The sequence below is a fragment of the Homalodisca vitripennis genome, chromosome X, assembly GCF_021130785.1.
Source record: "Homalodisca vitripennis isolate AUS2020 chromosome X, UT_GWSS_2.1, whole genome shotgun sequence".
Lineage (NCBI taxonomy): Eukaryota > Metazoa > Arthropoda > Insecta > Hemiptera > Cicadellidae > Homalodisca > Homalodisca vitripennis.
This window is the reverse complement of record NC_060215.1, coordinates 74,599,917-74,623,053: the sequence shown is the minus strand read 5'-3', so window position 1 is coordinate 74,623,053 and position 23,137 is coordinate 74,599,917.

The following is a 23,137-nucleotide window of genomic DNA, read 5'->3' as shown; positions in this document are numbered from 1 at the left end:
TAGTTTATATTTAGTAGAATTGATAACCAAAGTGGCCTAATTTCGACTGATGGGCGACTGATTGGTTTGTCAGCCAATTTAATTTATGAAACGTTGATTATTTTATTTAAAAGAGATGAGGTGCTAAGTAGTAGACACCACACAACGAACTATGACTTCTACAGTCTTCTAGTGAGGTTCATTCGCCTGAGAGATCGTATGGCTTCTGAGTGTGACTTTTTATGCGACAGCATTCCTGAGATTCGCAGGCGTGCACTTGATATGCTCTCCACTGGTGCCTGAAGTGTTTACGGAACTTATGCTCGTTTCTGCAGCATTCTTCTATATATCGTTCTTGTTTTCTTGTTATATTCATTTTGTTCTGGTTGCATTTATGTTGGTCCTTGTTGTATTTATCCTGTTGTGTTTATTGAATTTACATGAAGTAATGTTTATTTCCTCCTTCAGTATGTCTGTTGTAGTTGTACTCACTGAATCACTTGTTATGGCTTTCAAATTTGTATCTCTGTTATTCCTCGTGTAGTCTATTAATCTAAGTATTTATCCTTAGACTAATTATATCTTATGACTATATAACTATGAGTATTGTTATCTTTCTATTATTTTAGACATTATTTTATTTGGTTATCACGTACTATGGTTTTAATATTCTAAATATCCATCTTGTTGTTACCAGCATATAACTGGCTGTTTGACGTTGACTGAATACATAAATAAATAAATGAGTTTCCTGATGTATGAGATTATGCTGGATTCATCCTAATTTATATGATAATCTTCGGACCAACAATAATGTACGATTGTTTACTTTTGTGTTATCCCTTTCTCGTGTTTTATGTATGTTCTTACGTTTAATAGTCTTTTTTCGCACCAATGTATTTAGTTAATCACTGGTTATAACCATTTTCATAAGTTAATATAAGAAAATGTACTGCTAAATGTAGACGTGGCAAACAAACAGATAGGCTTAGTATTTGCTATTATTTATCAACCCATGACATTCAGAATGTATAAATAAGTTTTCATCTTTTTATAAGTGCATTGAATTATAAAATTAAGACTCAAAAGTAAAGTGATCAAAAATCTGATAAATAAACACGTATGGTACATGATGTTTACGATCTAATGTGTTTTAATAAAGTAATCTAAAGTTATGTGAAAACTTCTAAAAGGATAGTTACATGTGATTCTTGATGTTAATAACATGTATAATCGATACACAATTTAGGTTTCAAAGCCTTCAAAAAACAAATAGGGAGATAAACAAACAAATTAAACAAATAAATTTAAAATAGGGAGATGTATAATTTTATAAATCAAAACAACGTTGTTTTGAAATAAACAATATTCTACAAACCATGTTTTATCCTTAATTCGCATATCAAATTTTTTACCATTCACCCTATTTACACCTCGATTCTGTTGATTTTGTATTATTGAGATAGATTACTTTTAACTTATAATTTAATTGGTTTTTAAGTACAAACATTCTCATTACATTGTAACCGATAAAGCTATTACAGCTCAAACAAATTGAAACCGTGAAGTTTTAAAAGTATTGTTGTAAACGAAAATCACTTAAATTTGGCAAAATGTATTCCTCTGTCTTCTATATAAAGTTTTAATCCTGCCTGAAATTAATTCACTGGCAACAATACCTAGTGTCCTTATTGCAGTTCGTATTTGAATCGACGTAGTTATATAGTATTTCATCGTATGTCTTTCAGTTATATTCATAGTAGTCCAGGCGAGTAAGATCTGGTAACCTTTCTGAGAAATTCACTGGACAATCTCTTTTAATTCATCTTTAGCTTAATTTAAACAAGAGTCTCAGAACGAAAGTCTTCGTGTCTTCTAAATTGGAGCATGCACAGTCAATGGATGTTTGGTGTGTTCGTATTATTCTTGGAGAGCGAAGCATAATTCAGGTAATGTTCAGGTAGGTGATGTCAATATTACAAATAACAATATTATGGGTTCCTCCAGATCAGTACTGTTTGTAGGATTTGTGATATAACATCGAGGGAATTTTACCTTCCATGTGTACTTTAAAAAACGTAATTTTGGTCACCAACTTTAAAGACTTTGTATACGGTATTTTTAACTGCACATTCTTTAAGCATTCCAGTGTTTATTGCCTTGTAATAGGTTTTAGTGCTTTTAAATCTTTATCTTAGGTATTATATCTTTAAGGGAGGCCTAAAAGAAAGAATATACCAGTTTTACCTCCTTTTCAACTTCTGAAATTAAGAGTTTATTCGATCTAAGGGTTTCTTGTCTGTGTAGCGTGTTTATTATAATTGAATTTATTTTTAATCATTTATTTAATTCATATACTTGTTTATCATTGCAAATATGTTTTGAAAAATAAAACTAGTTTCAAAAACTTACAAATTAATTACCAGGGTAATAAATACGCAGTTTCTCGGTTAAACGTGACAGCACAAATAAATTTACTACGAAAAATAATAAAGAAGTTTCATTTTAAAATTTATGTTGTTAATTTTCGATAAATTGATAGATTTCATGCCACCAAACTGTACTATTGTAATTAAAGTCAGTCAAATATTACACTGAAACAGTGCAAAAAATAATATTTTAAGCATACATACACTAATAGTATATATTAAATAACCTAACACATAACTACAATTTAAAAGTGTTTTCATTTCAAACCCATCTTATTTAGCAGTTAGAAGTTTGAAAAGTAAAAATAAGATATATGAATTAAGCAAAATATTAATTGAAAATTAAAGTGACAATTTTAAACAAAAATAAAATATAGGACATGAGTTTTATGTATGAGGACAAATTTACATATGGCCTGAGAAAGACATAACAAGAGTGTCCCGGTTTCAACCTAAAACAAACTTAAAATAAAATTTTAATCAGCATCCATTATGCATAAAAGTTAGAAAACTGTATCTCATTGTGCAGGAAATATGTCCATATTCGTGCCTAATCACCGCACACTTTAGTAATTTAAATAGTATTTACTGTATTATTCTTTTTTTCTTTATTACTTCACTTCTATAATGATAATGTTAATTTATGTTGTTTTATTGCGTAACCTTAGAAACTTTATTTCGACATTATTCAAAATAAAAACTTTGGGATAAGTGTCTGGATACTGAGTAGTGTGTATACGGGACTTATATCTCAGAGACACGTTCGGAGGCATTTGTAAGCAGCTATATGACTTTGTGATCAAACATAAAGGTCTAGTTAGTGACATACAACATTGACAGGCACTACATCATTGACCAATTGAAAATCAAACTACACAAAGGCAGGCTGATCTTTGAGTTTAGGGTTCAGTAATCAAATGCCACAGGTGTTACCGCTACAGACGACAACCCAGACAGCCGGTGTAAGTGGTACTGCAATTAGTGCCGTCGCTGGTGCGGTTGGGTTCTCAAATTTGCAAACTCGTGATTCTGCGAGGAGCATCTCTGGATGTTTAAATTCTCTTATGCACCTTGCATGCAATAATACTCCAAATATTAAAAAAGTTCTTAATCCGTAAGTGCTAATATATGTAAAATTTTACAAAACTTAAGTAGCAAGTTAGTATTTATGATAAAAAGCACCGACGGCATAGACGCCTTTACATTTCTGAAGTTTTAATCTACGTAACTAAAAGTGTCTAACTCCGGTTGAAAAATAAAATGATAACATTCCTTAATAATGCACCCAGGTTTAAAACCCGTGGTCAACCATATTTGTCTTGCAGTAAAACGTACGCATGAGTTGTTTATGAGCACATAATGATTTATGTTGTTTTTACTGAACTGCTTGAGAACCTTTATATCTCAAAATTAAATTAAAACACTCCTTGAAAAATACAGTTATAAAGAAACGCCTCACCAAAATATATCTTTGAAAACACTCGTTGTTTATTAGTACCTACATAACTTTACAATGAGCTGCAAGCGACAGTTAGGAGTGCACTTAGCACAAAGATACTCTTCATTGTAGCTACATTGTAGTGATACTGCTACATCACTGCTGATAATCTGGTTTCATAATTAGGTTGTGGAATTTCATTCTGCATTTAAACTGGATTTTAATGAAGAGTTGCAAAAATGTTCATTATTCAAACCGACATAAGGAATTTCCTAGCAAAATGAGATATGTATTAACAAGATTATATGTATAATGATACATCCATAACTTTTAAAAATTCACATTGAATATATTATTAAATAAATATTAAAATGTAATTTTAGTTAACTAATTACTGAACTTGCAATAAGAAAATTGCTGTGATTATATGTGTGTATCAACTGACAAGTTATCCTAATCCAGACTGCTGATTGAGAGATTTTTACAACTCAATTGCATTACTCTGTACTTAAATTTTGTACGTCAATAATGTTGCTCTTAGTAATTTACTCCTACCAATTATTCTTGCTATCACTTCTTATTACCACAGTTTCCCTCCTTACATGAAATAAATAAACGAATGAGTGTTATTAAATATTGCAAGAGAATCTATGTCTTACTAAACATCGATGTACTTGACAAGAATTCTTTTTTTGAGAACTCAGTGACTGACACTGATTATGGATGTCTATCTATTATTAGCGTTTATTTCTTTCTGATATTAAAATTAAACTCATAAAATTATGTTAAAAATATCACGTGCATCTGCATCTGCTTTAGTAATTCAAAATATTCACAGCTATTTTCACCCTGTAATTGGCATCTGTTAGCTGTAAATCCAGTAGCTTGGTCTTAACCCATTTCATGTGTTATGGCTATGTGTTTGATCAGGGTATTATAATTTTAACACATTAACTGCACTAATTCTTGTGCACTAGATATTTCATGTGTTACTAGATTATATCGTTACATTATGTAGGTCAAACAGAGTATAGAACCAAAATGGAGCTGTTAATTAATAGCTTAAGCTGGTTATGCCAACAATAGGTCAAACATTGTTTTGTTTTAGCAACAAAGGCCTAGTTGCTAAAATTTGAGATACAATAAACTTAGACCTAGAGTAGTCCTAGCCTAATTGGATCAGTTCTAATGTATTTATTTTTCATAAATACTTTTTCAATACACTAACCTAATTACTTACGCTAATAGGTTTCATATTCCAAATAAAAGTAATTATTGGTTATTAATGTGGCCTAAACCTATACCATTTACATATTTAGTCGTACTCAAATTAAGATGGTGTATATAAATCCTTAAGAAATTCTTTGTAATAGAAAAATGTATTATTTATTGATGTGTATTAATTTTTAAACTTTATCCTGTCCATCCCCATGGATCTTTAGCTTGTGTTCAGATCTTATCAAATAATATAAATGGGAGGGTTGATACAGTAGAAGGTTTAACAGGCATTGTTAAAAAGTCCTGTGGTCACAGAGAGGATTTGGACCTGCGCTATCTCAATTCAGATAAAAGTCCCCCGTCTTAGACCGCTCGGTCTTCGGCACTCTCAGCGAGAACCCGAGCGCTGTAGAGTTTTTATTGCACTGAACACAACTATAAATAGTTCTCCAGAATCTCGTTTTGTACAATGAAATCTTACTCCTAATATCTTTGCCATATATTTAGAGCCCTTGGGCAAGAGTAAATTAAATTAATATTCAGATTCACTTACGTAGCAAGATTTATCATGTCTGATGTGTGCTGTAAAAGTTCTAATGAAAGTTTGAAAAGTCAATATGTTGTCACTCTGATAGTTAATAACAGGTTTCCACTTTTGGTTTTACTTATTCTCCGTCATGTAAATTCGAGTAATAATTGGATCTATTAATGTTTAAAACAATTACATGTAGACGCATTGAAAAATAAAAATAGATTCGCTATAAATTACGCTACTTATTTAAAAATTAATCGTGTGTTCGATTTCATGATTGTTTCATTTTTGGAGTTGTCTTTCTATGAAAATTCATGCTCGGTAATGATTATAGACTATAACTATCCCGTATCCATATAATCAAATATAGATAGCGAATACTGTATCCCATTTTTAAGATTTATATAGTAGTGTACATAAATAGATATATATATATATATATATATATATATATATATATATAAATCTCAAAAGTAACCAAAGGCAACACGTGTTACATAGATCTGTCTAAGAATTTGCAACAATTTACTTCTTATAAAAAGCAAAGATTATCTGTTCATAGGTTTAATCCATACCGAATCAATCAATGAGTGTTTCTGACACATTTATTTTTTATATTTCTGGTGTATTTTGTGTTTCGAATAAATATTTTACATATTCAGTTTTTGAATAAACTGACTAATTAAGACTTTTTTAAATGTTATTTTAATTGCAATAATATTTACACCTTCACGTATTATTTTTTTATAAAACATAATAAGCAGAGTAGAGTTAATTTGTTTGCATTTATGAAATATTTTATTGCACATTTATTATTTTTATTATGTTATGTAAACATATCCATTTTCCTAAAAATCTAAGAGGTAACTCGACCTTTCTTGGGCTTACATTAGTCATAGAATTATCTTCGTACTTTTAGTTCATTATTTTGGATAACCTTGTAAATAATACAACAGCTAAATAGTGGGTAGGTTGAATTTACTGCTTCTCGTTATTGCTGATGTAACCTCGGTTTGATAATGCTTTTAAACCTGAATAACTGAAGTAAAACGTTGGCACTATAAATATTTAGTAAAAGTTATTATTCTGGAAACAGATAGCATTAGCAAGAAGCATTGTGTGTTGTATCTGAAACATATTGCGCTAGTTCTATCCAGAATTCAGATGTAAGCAATCAGGACGGGCATACTTCCAATGAAAATGTTAATAAATATGAGAAATAAACGCGAAATTTAAAAAGGATGCTTGAAAATGTGTAACCAAATGATGATGAGGCTAGCTATGGACTTGGACATATTTGAAAAAGTAATGCAATAATTATTTTGATCATTATTTTGACCTTGTTTTCACGGAAGAATAAAGGTTTTCCTACATTCGTACAATCATTGAATTTAATTATCGATTAATGTGTATCACATTTGCCATACGAACTAATAATATCCCGATAAAATAACGATAAGATAAATTACAATAATCGTTTTGTTAAATTATTACAAAAATATTTACTTTAATATGGATGTAATTTGTGGGGTAAATGGGGTAATATGTATCTAACAGAAAGCCCGGAATAACTTAAATAGTGTATTCCGGGCTTTCTACCCCGGTATTCATACCCATATGTTACGCGACTGCAGAGAATAAGCTCTTGTTATAAGCTACAAATATTATTTTTTAACTTGTAAAATGTTGTCGGAAGTTTAAAAGTTAAGTTAAAAGTAAAAATCCAAGTATATTTTTATTCCAACACTTTCATAGCCTCAATCTCACAACAAATTCCACAAAATCTAATTTTCTGAATTTCGCCCTGCGACCAATGGACGTTGGGTGTGGGCCTTCCGTCATGCTGGGAGACTCCACATTAGAAGAAGTTTACTCCTCCAAATTCCTTGGTATATACCTTGATCGAGGTTTGACATGGAATGTTCACATTGATTCAGTTTGTTCAAAATTAGCATCTGGCGTTTATGTTTTAAGATCTTTAGCCAAATACTGCCCAAGTCAGGTTCTGATGGCGGCGTATTACGGCCTGATTTAGCCACATCTTTCCTACGGAGTGATTTTGTGGGGAACTTGTTCAAACAATCAAATTTTGAGAGTTTTCAGGCTTCAATAGAAAGCGATTAGAACAATCGCCAACATGAACTTCAGAGAGTCGTGTAGACCAGCTTTCAAAAAATTGCAGCTGTTGACCCTGCCATGTCTCTATATCTTGGAGGCAGTTTTATTCTGTAAGTCAAAATGTGCCCTGACTAGGGGCCGTGACGTGCATGAATATGAAACGAGAGGCAGAGACAACTACCGTACTGGGCGACACAGAACGGTGGTTTATGAACACCTGCCCTCGCAGGCAGGTGTCCGTTTCATCAACAGTTTGCCGGATTCCATGAAAAACGTACAAACGCCCAAGGCGTTAAAAACTCGTCTGAAGCGCTTTTTAGCGTCTAAAGCATTCTATAGCGTCGACGAGTTTTTGAATTATAGTTGGGAGACCTCCAATCTAGAAGACTAACACTGGCGTTGGCAGTGGAGAGAATTGGCGAGTAAGTAGTATGGATGAATGTAACGATTGTATGTCTGAATGTGGTATTGTGAACGAATGTAAAAATTATAGATCTATTCGGTATGACTTTTGCCACATAATTGTAATATTATCAACGGCAATAAAAGACTTGACTTTGACTTATCAAGACGAGATGGGGAGAGGTTGCACAATCAGCTTATGAGCGAGGTAAAGTGGATGCGGTCAGGTAGCAGCGGACTGTGGGGGAGGGCGTGAACAGTACAATTCCACCAGCTAATACCTGACCCTCAATTTGGGGCTCAGTGACAGAACTTTTCTCAGTGATAGCAACAATTAGCTCTTATCTCCTGGGCCACTAAGATTTTCAGCAGGCAACTACTTCAATTATAAGCCCTGAACAAAGAGACTAAAATATTACAACTGTTCTATTTTCAACTTACAGGAACTTTAAAGACTATTATATTTCACGGTTATTTAGTACACTTGTAGAGGAGTATGAAAATATTTTTATTGGAAAATATTGGCTTTACGTACACGGTGTTGTTATTTAGTGAATAAATTGGGAGATCTTCTTATGTATCTTACCATTATTCTTCTGGTATTTTGTGCCTTTAGATAATGCTAGCTGCAATGTTCTGTATAGATGTGTAAAACTACAGTTATTCACATGTTCTTAAGTTCATAAGTTAAATAAATGTTGAAACAAAAAAATACTTTTCCAAACTATTAATTTTTTGGACGAGGCCTTTTGAAACCATCATCTGGCGACTCCACAAATGATGATGAAACATTTGGTTTCGAAAGGCCTCGTCCCAAAAATAAACAATTTGGAAAAGTATTTTTTATTGAAATTTAGTAATATTTAAACATTTTCCAATTGCTCCAAGAGTCTTCAACCTCATAAGTTGTTATTATTAGAAGTGTATAGTATCTGTGTTGAGTGACAAGAGGATGTGTCAGAGCTGAGTGCAAAGTTCACCGAACACATAGTTGTAATGTACATTTACAGTAGGTGGAGTTGTGCTGCTAGATACAATTATAGTTGGAGGAGCTGTGGAGCTAGGTATATTTATAGATGGATTAAATTTGGGAGCTTAGTATATTTTTAGCTTTGCACACCGCCTGAGAGTTCTACCAATTTATGAAACCTATACTCCGTGTAAATCGGGTTTTGCCAATGTGCCTGCAGTGCTGATATAATGCTAAGCGTTCAGCGCTTTCACAAAACACAGTAACTTTGGAATACAACATATAGTGTCGGCTATCTAAAACTAATTATATTCTTCTAACTTAGGTAATAAAGAGTAATATCGGACCTAATGGACACTGAATGATAAGTATTTTTATAACTAAACGTAGACTATATAACAAAAACTATAATGAAACAGAGAATGGTTAAAATATATTATTATATAAAAAGAGGTTTGTTGATAATGTTCAATTAGTTTTCTCTTCTTAGATATTTACATACCTACTAACTTTGCCCTTCAATAATGAGAACAAAATAAAAAAATAGTTTATATAACATGTTCAACGTGTCATAATTAACTCTATTCAATCATTCATAACTCTGGGAAAATACAAATCGTATATATTTGCATCTGTTTAAGATTGTTAATGTACAGTAAATGGATATACATTGCTAAAATATCATAGTACAACAACCTCCTTATTGATGAGTTTGTTTATTTATTGTTGGTCTGATAAGGTCGAAATAATCTTTCTTGTTAATTTTACCCTTGTAAGGCTTTTTATAGACAAATTCTACAGCTATAAAATAAATATGACATATAAAAACTAAGAGAAATAATTACTCATTGAGTAACAAACTAAATTTATTGCCTCATACCTTAAATGTTTTTTTAGTAGTAAGTCTAGCGGTACTCGGTGCGTGGCATATAACTAAATATTTCATTAGTGGATCACCTAGAGTTATCATAACACAGCTACCCCTTCAATTCTCCCGATTTAAAGAGCGTCAACTAATATAACAGAGGAAGTATTTTTAATTTGCATGGGGACTAGGTAATAAATTAACTTTATTATTAAATTTAAGTTTAAAATTTAATAATCATCAAATATCCAAACGATTGAGCAATGAAAACTTGCACTGTTGTTGCTCATTTAGATTCAACCCAGTTTTTAAACTATCCAATTATGTCTGAAAATAATTACTAGTACATCCATAGTAATCCATTTCTATAAATTGTTTTATTGGTAATATCATGAAACAGGACTCAGGTTACACATTTTATATACGACGATAGGCTGATATCCTTTATAGGTTTTATTGTAAAACTAATCACACGATAGTTGTAAATTATTTTATACGCTATTATGATAGTAATTTCCTATTGGTTTTATCTAAAACACCATAGACCAATGTGCAATTGTTGAAATTTTTATTATTTTAATAACTGTTTTGAAGTGTATTTTATCTCAGCACCAATATATGGCGGCACATAATATAAGCAATTGAATTTAAATACATTCAACCTAAACGATTGTATTCGACTGTAGCTCTGAGTTTACTGTTGTCATAAGATTTGTATTGGATATAATTATTTCAACTGTAACTATGAAGTTAGAGAGACAAATCATCTGTCAAATAGCGTATATAATACTTAGATAATGTATAGCGTTGCAATAATGTCAACAGGGTGAAGCCTAGAGGTTGCAAAAAACCCATCCTTTTTTGGCATCTACAATTTACACCTACAACTGACGAGGCAACTAAATGTCTGGATCGATTGTACATTTAATGCCATATAGTGTAACACCCTCTAAAATTTTATAATATTTACAGAAAGCTGGAAAAATTCGTATTTTTGCAGATAGTCAAATATTTAAAATAATTTTGATATTATAAACAATTATTCTTTATAGAAATACGATTATATTCCCAAAATAGTTGTAATAAAAAAATCTTAGTTTTTAGCTCCCAATAGCTAAGTAAATCAGGTAATTTTACAGATAAGATGTTATGTCATGATATGTTATGGTATTAAACATGTTGTACTAAGACTTTTTTAGATTAGGATATATATGCTACCGAATTTAAATTTAAATTTTCAAGTCTCGGTGATACAATCCTACATTTTATAGTGAGAGCCTAAGAAGCGATTCAGCCTAATCATACAATTTCATGTAGCAGTATTTCAAATGTGTGCTCCAGTGTCACTAATCAATTCTATATAAAATTTCGCATGATGCTCGTAAAAATTCGGTACAAAGTTTTAGATATTCTATCAATAAAATAAAAACAGAAAAACGTTCATTCATACTGTATATCTTATTGAAGGTTGAGATTGATATTTTAAATAATAAAATACTGGTTTAAGTTAGATAACTATATTTCATCTATGAAATAATGTAATAAGTTTTATAATTATACACTGATCCAGTCTGAAAACTGACAAATTCTCTGTTAAACTTCGAAAAGGTTCTAGTAAAAATGTCTTTACTGTTGCGGAACCGTTTATATGAGTTCAAGGAAGCTTTCAAAGATTTCTAGTTCCTTCCATCGAAGCGACGTACTGTTTCGTAAAGAATCTCAAAAGTTATGGCTGGAACGGACACAGGAATATTCTTGATGCATCGTATCAGTCACTGTATAGTTCCTTTCCCACTACACAGGAATGTAAAATACTGCTAAACCACACTAGTCGTGTTTTGAGGGTGCAAAACTGCTCCAAGAGGTATTGTCTACTTTTTTGTTGAAACAGTTTCGAAAAATCCACAGCTGTCTGGCGTTTCAGCGAGACATTACCTGTTTTTAGCGTTTTTAAAGCTACATTGGTTTATTTTTGTAATTAAAACTTAAATTAAATGAAAATTTTGGGAATGAAATATTGGGATTTAATTTTAAATTATATTGTGAGAAGTTAGTATAAAAACGAATATGTAATCCTTTGGCAAGTTAGTACTGGTAGTTTTAAATTGTTAGGAAGGCGGTTCACTGCCTTGAATTGATCAGAACTTGTCTTGTTATGGCTATTGTTCTCCTTGTTTGATACAGCTGGATCAATGAGAGAACACCGCGGATGTCCATCAGATTTGCTTGGAAGGGGAAGTATATAAGCGCCATCTCAAAATGTTCGCCCTTCTTTGGGTAATTTTCGTGAATTAAGTTAATTACAGTGCGCCGTGTTTCTATATTGTTTTCCGCGAGGGATTTTGAGGTAAGCACCAAATTTATTGTACGTTATATTGAAATAGTCTTCCAGATCTGATATTAAATTAATTTTGTTGTCTTTTTTTATACGAAAAAATAAAATTCATAGAAACTATAGAGCAATCTGCATAATTAATTCTCGATGAACAATAGAGCATAATACAATCATACAAGTTAAATTTGGTTCAAACTTGCAAGAAAATGAAGTATAATTGAACTTTAAAATAAATTTAGTAATTTATTAATATTTAATTGGAACTGTTTTATTGTGAATTGTTAATTGGTAATTAATTGAACTTTAACAATTGTTTGAGAGAGTTGTAATCTGAATTACAGAGACAACTAGGTTCAACTAGTGGAAAGAGAAGTTTGAGTTTTTTTATTTTGAATTTTGAGTGAACTTAGAAGTGAACATTTTTATTTTAGTTATTTCCATGTGGTATTTGATTTTTATTTGAAAACTTTATTATTTTATTTGAGAAGAGAGCTCTGATTTTTTAGTTTGGTATATTATTTGATTAATATTTTGTTACTTGTCAAAGGAATTTTTAAATTTACTGACTGGTTTGTCAATCCTTTGTGAAAAATAGAGTGATAACAATTCTGAAACGTTGAACTTACGTTGACACCTTATTGTTTTGTCAACATAACAGATCCCATTATTTTCACTTATGTGTCAAGCAAAACACATATTTAATGGATATTATTATTGTTGTTACCCTTGTAAACAGAAAACGACAAAACAACCTTCTGTTACAGTTTTCCAAACGGTTCTGGTATAATTGTTAAAGTTGGTAAAGCAACTTTTCCTGATGAATTCCCAATAAAAAAGGCGGATTATGGTTCTGGTAAAAGTCAAAAAGGAGATAGTGTTACTTACATGGAAAAAAGAGAAATAAAAAAGATGCGTAGAAGATATATTAAGAAAAAAAAGAGAAGAGGTTTTTTGACCTATGGCATTCTAAGATAGGAAAGCCATTACATTAGGACACAATCAAATGGAACAAATATTTCTCTGAATATACCTTATAGGTAAGGGAATACTAAATGAGATACATCCTAAGTTTTTAGTACTTCGTCACTCGTACCTTTGCTGTGATCGTGATTTTGCATTGATCGAAAAGAAAATAACGGAAGGCAAAGTGTGAATTACCTTTTGATTTAGGAATTATGGTAGCTACTACAGACCAAAAATCCATTTACTGCAACAGTCATGGAACCTAATATTTGTTTGGTTTTGCAATAAGCATGTAAACCTACTTTGAATGCCAAACATTTTGAAATTTAAAAGGCCCACAGACTTTTTGTCTGAAAACCATCCCGGACAAGTATTGGTGAAAAGAGCATTCAACATGGTGAAGCTGATAGTTTTCACCATGTTAAGGTATTTAAAATATGTGGTACCTTAGAAAAAAGTATTGATAGCCTAGAACGTCTGTCCTCTAAAAGCAAACTTCATGATAGAAAAAACTTACTTAAAAACACCGCTTTCATACCTTAAAACTGAAAATAGGAAGTTCTTAAAGACATTTCAGGAGAAACTTAGGAACTGTTAAGTTAATAAATAATACTTCCTTTTTTATTTTTGCATTGCACTCAAGATGTTTTCATTTTGTATGAATTAAAACCATTGTTTGTAGAGACATTTGAAATAATATTATTTACTGAATACTATGACATAGCTCGTCTAAAGCAAATTGTTGCACAGAGCCCTACTTTCATATTTCACTTGTGTATTTTTTTTACAGTTTAACTTCTTTTGAATAATATAATTGTTTTGAAACATTTTACATATATGTTTTGATTTGTATTTTGTAAATAAAAATGTTCATATTTATAAGACTACATTTATGTTACCTATTCAAATAAACTTTACTATCTCAAAAGTAAGTTTTTTCAAATAACCCGGTTTTCATTTCAACTTCATTTTATTCTACGGAAATCATATAACTGATATTAAAGAAACTGGCATTGTAAGGCCTCATTTCTGTTTCCTAGATATTGTGGCAGTATGAGTCTCGACTTTAACCTACTCTAGAAGATATTCTGTATTGTAATACCTAGTATTCACTCAGCAATCATAAATATACTATTCACTTGAAAAGAATATTGAAGTTTGGCTTCAATAAATGTTATTAAAATTAAAACATAATAGGAACACTTATAAAAATAATGTTACCAATAAATATATTGAAATACATTACACATTCTAGTTATAGTGAAAGATTTCTTTTCAAGTAGCATATTATTTTCTCTTTAAGTATTATTATTTAACCATATACTGTCATCAGTATCTGAGCTTTCCCTGTCATAACTGTTCAAACCCTCCTCAGTAAAATATACCTAAGGGAGCTGTGTATTTATTTTGTAAAGTTTTCTATATAAAAAACTCTTCGGCTGTAATTAGGTTTTTTATCCTGATTCATCATGGATGAATTCTTCTAATAACCAATGTATATTTAACTTACATACACTGTATTGGTTTTACTGTAATAATTGTGAAGAAGCCTCGTGCTGCCTGCCCTTGATACCTTCGTCGCCCATCCTAAAATTACCGTTGACTCCGATATTCAATATATGAAAATATCCATCTCACCATACATTTTGAAATAACAACTGTTGTTAACTTTTCCCTTAGTCCTTCAGACTCACCGAGTGGTCCCACCGTAATTTTAGGAGACACCTTACTGAAAAAGTCTATACAACAAAACTCCTTTTCATACGCCAGAACAAGCGGTTGACATGGAATAATCACATTGATTCTGTCTGTGCCAAAACTTATCCTCATACATTTAGGTTTTGAGGTCCTTAACAAAATACACCTCAATCCAGGTGCTTATGATGACATATACGTATTAACTTCATTTACATAAATCTCACCTGAAGAATGATGTTTCAAGGAGCGTGTGCATTGGAGTTTCAGACTTTAGAAACAAGTTGTTCGAATGATTACAAAATTAAAACCGAGTGTGTTGTGTAAACACTGCAACTATTAACACTAGTCTATAGTCTATATATTTTGGTAAAAAAATGTTCTGTAGCCTATGTCTGAATATCCCTTAACGAGAGGTGATGTCATACACGGATATGAGACAGCGTAAACTGCCGAAATGAAAGACACAGACCGGTGGTTTATAAACACTTACCCTTATTGAGATATTGAATTTTAAAATTTTAATTCGACACATTTACACTTCACGAGATGTGATGTCAGGGACGGTGCTCGCTCACTGACCCTAGCGGTCGAGTTGCAACAACGCTGAGAAACGAAAATAATGGAACCAGAAACAATACAGCTGAAATAGTGCATGGCTCGAATAGTTATTATTTTAGAGATCAGAGTAATAGATATCAGGTTCATGAGTAATAGATATTCAATATTTCTTTATCCACCCACGACAGAAAATAGTATAGGCGCTCGGTTTTCTCAAACTTACAGGCTATATATTCCTTCCAAATTTAATTCTGTATAGACATATCAGGAAGTTTAGAGAATAAAAACTCCTTGCTTATCTATTTTTTATTATTTACTAATCACTTATTGTGGCCGTGAACTCGATTGACAAGTAAATAACTGGTTTCCAATCGGTTGCGGCTCTGAATTGAATTTTTGTAATATTTCTGTTTGTTATTAATAATATTACTATTTCATACTAAATATTTTATTTTGGCGTAAAACGGAACATTAAAGGTATATAGACGTTCACTTATATTATGGCTGGATCAATGACGATGTGTTAAAGGCTTTTCGTAAATGGTATATTTTTTTCCACTTTATTTGCTAAGAGCTGTGACAAAAAAGTTAAGATATTTTATCAGCTTACAAATTTTTAGATAAACACATTGGAATTTTTTTACTGTAGTAAACTTTTATGGTATAAAAATATAAATTGGCTAAGCATTGAGACGTGAACCCATGGTATTCAAATATTTGTTAACTGTTGCTATATTTTCTTTTGGTCTATTACTTGCTGTGTTTTTGAATCCTCAGTTGGTACTCTGGTAGTATATAGTAAAAACAGAATAAAAATTACTGACGAGTAAACCTGTCGTAAATTAATAGCCTTTAATATCTAAAGCAACAGAGTTAGCAAAAGGTAAAAAGAGACGTCTTTTGTAAAAGTGTAAGTATGCACAAAGTTGATATCCAGTGCATGGACAGTGAGGGGGTAGAGTCCAGGTGCAATGCTTGTGGTTCTGTGCGCTGCCGCAGGAATCTGAGGTTCAACTGAAACCGCTGATGGGGTCTAGCATCTTGAGCATGTAGGACTTGCTATATGAAACTAACCAATACATTAGTCATTCATATATCTTATTAATGACTAATTTCTCATAATTAATTATTTCTTTCGCAATTCAAAATAAGCAACTGAAATATTTGCAGTGTAAGGCCAAAATTTAGTGTGAGGTTGAGTGGTAGAGAGGGCTAAATAGCCCTAACTCCGCCTCTTGAATAAAGGCATATTTCATTTATTTCATTTCAAAATTTAAAAGTATCCCTTCCAGTAAAAGAGATAAATTTCACGTAAGGGCGTCACCTCGAAATATCGTCCTGAGCAATCATTATTATATATGCAGGTTGTTACGACGAGCTAAAACTTGAATGTTTCAAAACCAGAATAGAGTTTAAACATTTAGGAACTCTAATACCTTAAAACTTTACAAGATTAAAATCGTTATAATGTTTTTTTTTTATGGACTTGGTTTACTGAAATTTGTTAATACTCGTGTAGTCTGAAAACTAATTATGGTCACCATCTTGAAACCTATCCCTCGAAATTGGTACAAGGTATAAATATACAAGTTGCTTATAGCTTATGGTACATAACATTTAAAATAAATTTGCACACATTTTAATGAACTCCATCTTCTGAAATATTTAACTAGTTAAGTCTGACTAATTGATTATGTATATGTATATCTCGTAGAAATTCCGTTTGAAAATGATCAATATTTCTACTTCTATTAAATGTACCTAATAACCATTATCTTATTCTCGAAAACAAAATTGTATACACGAAGACTTTTTGTGCCAAATGAGATAAAGATTTGTATACAATAATAGGACCTGTCTGTAATAAGTACCTGCATATAGCATTGGAAACAATATACTCCATGGTTGATAACTTACCCATACTATGAAAAAGGCTAATATACGTCCATAAATCATGGTTAAATGTATCCGAAATTTTATTCCAAGGATATGTTGGCAAATAAATAGGCCGAGCAAATCCTAACTAGATATTTGCGAATGAAATATTACAATCCAGTGTATAATAACTCTTTGACAACAACATTTTCCCGTGCTATGGGATGTGAGGAAGAATGCAGTACAAGCTCCTAGGTGGGCACATCTGTTTAAAAGAAAGGCGGATAAATAACCAGTGTTTGTGTCATATGAACGCTACCGTCACACTTTACCAAGTACCATCAACACAAGTCGACGAAAAAATAGTTTACCTGTTATATTACCTAACACAATGGCTTATATGTTAAATCGATACAAAACTAGTGAGTTTTTCTTTGTGTTTATTTCTTTTTTTATTTTATTGTAGTTTGTATTCAGGTGTTTTTTACTCATGTTTTCACCATCTGTTATTTCATATGAACCGTGTCTGCATTATGCATTACTAAGCAAAAAACATGTAATTTGTTATTTAAAACATTTACTATATCAGATTAATATTATTTACACGTATCCATAAATTGTATTTGCAGTGCCTTTAATAAAAAAAAACAAAAAGCTTATCCATCAAAATAATGCTTAATCTAGATGTGCTTTTAGGGAATTATGATCAATGCTATGAGAGTTAAAAGCTGGGCAGATACGAAAAGAATATCTCAGATAGAACCTAAAGCATAGATTATAAACAAAAAAAATCTTTAATAAAAACCACACCACTGTTACTTATCGTTATTTTATAACACTTACTCAAAACAATCAATTTACAAGATTCCTTCTAGAATATTGTTTCTTAGGTAATGTAACTCAAGTATAAGTATAAGTACACAGCAATAAGCATGCTATTAAAAATAATAACATAAAGGGTAATCAAAGTAGGTTGACAAAAGTGAAATATCCACTTTAGATATTTGAAAAAATCCCTCTAATTTTAAGTATTTTTATTGTTTGAAAATTGATTTAACGGACGTAAAATTTACATCGTTGTTTTCAGACACAAACAGAATAAAAATCTATAAGCGAAAATTCAGGAAAAAATGTAAATATTGCAAATCTGCTAAATTGTGGCAGTGCACCTCCTACAAGTGACATTGCAAAGGTGTTTTGTGTATGTATATTCTGAGAATATGTTATTTTAAGTTTTAATTAAAACTAAAAGGATTTTTAATAACTTGCTTCTAAAAAGTTTTATGTCCATTTAAATAAAATCGAAGAATATTTCATAATTAATCATCAGATGTGCATACTATAATATTTGTTTGTAATGAGTTAGAACTATTAATAAATTAAATCAATTAACACAAATATATAAATAATACAACACAGATTTTATGCTACAGCACATATTTATCTCATTTATACGAAACTTAAAATAACTTAATTGTTGTTTAGGTCTATAAGCTGTTTGGTTGAAGAGTAGAGAGGACCTGACCATAAAGCCTAGGTCACTGTGCCGTCTTTAACACTTCGTATTTATCATTCCTGCTCAATTGACTAGTATGATAATGCGGAACAAAGTATGTGTTTAAGGAAGGAAACTTTATAAAAGCTTACAACAAATATTGCGATATTTTCAGATGTAAACGTATCATGAAATAAGTCACGCTCACATTAATAACTATATAAATTAACAGTAAACACAAACATTACTCGTATATTTTATTTAATTTATTGAACAGTTGATTTTTCAATAACCAATAAATTTACTTCCCATAAAGAATAGTGCAAACGACCATTATTTGATTACTTAACTTTTTAAACATGGTATTGACTTTTCGAACCACACTCTATTTTTATGTCAAGCTTATGAATTATTTGAAGTTCCATTATAAAGCAACATAATGGATGGAATTTATAATGGATTTTTACCTACCATTAATAATATATCGTTCCAATTTTTATTAAAAATCATTAAAGTGACGTTTTTAAAAAAGATTACAAAAACATTTAAGCAAACACAAATAAATATCTTGCGTCGATTTTGCATTGTACTGATCATTATAATTATTTTTCTTACAATTTAATTGATAATTCCGAAAGGAATGATGTATTGTAGAATAATACGGATATGTGTAACATATAAATACTGAGATAACGCTTTTGAAATTTATGAGATTCGTACCTCATGGAGAGGCTTTGAATCATGGCCTTTTGCTTTGAAAGCTATATCTTTTGGAAATAAAACGTATTATTTTATATTAGATTCAAATATATGTAACGTATGTAAGTGTGATTAGTGCAGTGAGTTACATTGGTGAAGTTAGATATGGTATGCACTATGTCATTGGAACAATATTGTTTGTAATATACGAGTAGTATATTAATGATTATTCTAATGCAACATTCCGCAAGAGCAGTACCACATTTTTGGATGACATGGACCTTTACTTAAGAACAAATAGGAAGATATTGAGAGGTATATCAGTTTAGATTTACAAGTGCAAATATGGCACTCTAAAAACAAATATAGTTTAAAGCTCTGCTAAATAGATAATTTGACCCTTGAGTTTAGAAGAGGATCACCACATTTAAATACATTTATTTATAAGTATTTAGATCTTTGCTGTGGTACAGACTATAATATAAAATATACTAAGGTTAAAAGTAGCCACATAACGAAACTACTAGGTTTAATACTAGATAAAGATATAACCAGTATATATAGTGTAACCATATACAGGTATTATAAAGATAATATATACATAAAGATAAAATTAAATAATGTGTTGTGCTTATATAAATTGTTATATAATTTAAATTGTAATGAATTATTAAAGTATTATAGGCCTACTTGAACTAAGAGTACATATTAGGCTAGAGAGAAGGTATCGTGTACTGCGGGACCGTATTTATCACCTCTTAGAACACTAATTACGCTGCAGAATAATGCTGCACAATGTAATATATCATTTATTATACATCTAGAAATTGTAAATGATGTCTAAAATTTTGAAAGTACTGTAAAAATAAATTTGTATTTTGAACAAATAAGTGTGATAATGATCTCATAGTGTGAAACTAATTTCATAATGAAGGTTATTGTGTAAAAGTAGACATATTTGTAAATATCGATAATACCACTGTTTGAATCACATTAGTATGTTTTATACGAGGAATCGTTTTAAGATTTGTTTTTCTAAATACTTTATATTTAGCAAGGTTTAAAAATTCTACCTAATTTGAATGTTTATATTTGAGTTTTCATTCATAATAAAAAGGTTTATCTAAGCAGAATTCAATTAGAATATCTCCGAACATTCAGTATTTCTTGAAACAAACTGTGTCTACTGGATTCCTTAGAATTGGTTAATAGAACATTTTTATAGTTATATCGTTTTCCTATAAGGTTTCTATATACTAGGTATGCTACATCACGTCTTTTGATCAGTACTTTCTTTTTTAATATTGTGTTATTAATGACATTTTAGAATAAATTTGTTTAAAAATAAATAAATATTTATCATACAACTACTATTTTAAAAGGCTAGTGGTAACAGGATTTAGGTCAAGAAGGACCTCACTGAAATGGAAATAGCTACAATACCTTTATTTGAAATCTTATAAGTGAAGACATAATAATGTTTGTTGTGAATAAACAAATATTTTGTTCATATAAGAAATTTGAACTTTCATTAAAAATGATTAAGCAGTTTTGCTGTTGTGAAATTACACAATACAGGCTTAGAATATAACAATACTCAAGGACAAATTTTATCTATTGTTAAATGAAGAATAAGATTGGATTTCTCTTAATCAGTGAACTCGAATGGAATTAATTACACCGAGCAGACATCCTCGCGGTTGGATATAGATCGACTTCAATGACTTGTACTGTTACCTTGACAACGGCGAGGCGGGCTAATTTGCATCCCTTGTATACATGCATCAGTATGCAGAGAGATGCCCAGACCCTTGTGATTGTGCCTGTTTATCCTGCCACAGTATGTCCGTATCTCTGTCTTTTGTATGTTTACATCAGTACGTGAGGCCTCCAGGATCCTTTCAATTAAGTCTATGTTACCAAAATGACAGAATAGACCAAGTATTCAACTCATTTTAGACATGAAATTAGTTTTTTACGCAGAGGGTTTTGAAAGTAAGTTATCAATTAGAATTATAAAACTTTCATCATGACTATTATTTAGATTTCTGACGAATTTTCTTAAGTATGGGAGGATAAATAGGATTCGCGCATGAATAATTTTAATATTTTATATTTTTAACTCTTTTCATTACCTCAACTAACCGTCTTCATGACTAAAAAATAATTATAGTTAGCGTATTTCGATACCAGACCACGGTTTTAAAAGGAGTTCTCGTTCTTCCCATGATGTATATCTTTAAAAACAACTCTGCTAGTTAAAACTGTTTCGATGTTTATTTTACTATCAGAACCTTGCTTAAACACGAACTAAAATCTTTTGTATCCTCACGACATCTTTAGGACGCTAATAATAAAGACCTGTTTTTCTAAGTGCTTTATGTTTAGCAAGGTTTATAACAATTTACCTAATTCGAATGTTTAGATTTGGGTTTACATTATAATAAATAGGTTTATTTAAGCAGAATTCAATTTGAATACCTCCGACCGATCAAAAAACTGTGTCTAATGGATTCCATAGATTAGGTTAAAAAACAGTTTCATATTTAAATTGTTTTTCTATAAGGGTTGTATATACTAGATAGCCTAAATTATGTCTCTTGATCACTACTTTATTTTTAAACTTGTGTTATTAATGACATTTTAGAATAAAAGTGTTTAACCAAGATGTGTGTCTTATTGAAATAATACTCATCGTATATATAAAAGATCAAGAACAGAGGATCGCACCTTAACAGAACAACAGAAGCATACGCTACTCGTACTTAGTTATGAACGATAAATAAAGTTAATTTATATAAAAGCAAGTTAAAATTAATGACCATAATATACACAACCATAGGCAATTGTGTAGTTTTCATTATTAACAAAGAACTAATATTTAAAAATGTATTACATTTTGATGTAGCTTAATTACGAGGTCTGGTCGTTTTTATTCAGATAAACTGGTTTATATAAAACCAATATTTGCTACTTTCTATTCTCACGTCCATTACGTCCCCACAGTATAGTAAACGCGTCTTAGCCCAAAACGTAAAGATGGCATCTTAAAAGTAAAATAGCATCCTTGACATACTTGTACCAGCATACGCATGTGCATACTAAACCCGTTTCACATACTCTCATTACTCACTAAACATTACAATCTCATGCTTCGCTATTTAGCCATAGAAGTTGGAATGACTTGCTTTCCAAATGAATATAGTAGTAATATAGCATATAAAATACAATCCTATGTTAAACAGTTTAATTGTCTGATAATTTTTGAGTATATATTAAATACTAAAATTAAAATTACTATTCCATTGCTGTTTCCCATGGTATTCTCTAAACAGACGAGCAATTAAAAGTGTATTACACTATCTAGTTTTTCATAAATACAGATGCATAAATTTCACCAAAGAAGGAAATATGTTATCAGCCACATTATTTTTGGTGGAGAGGCATACAGTTAGAGGAATTTAGTTGTGCTCGTAGGGCCCAGATACTACCCTCTCAACAAACAAACGCTATCTGTGTGGCGGGTTGCGTTTACGTGCTAGCCGCTGAGATGAAGGCGCAAC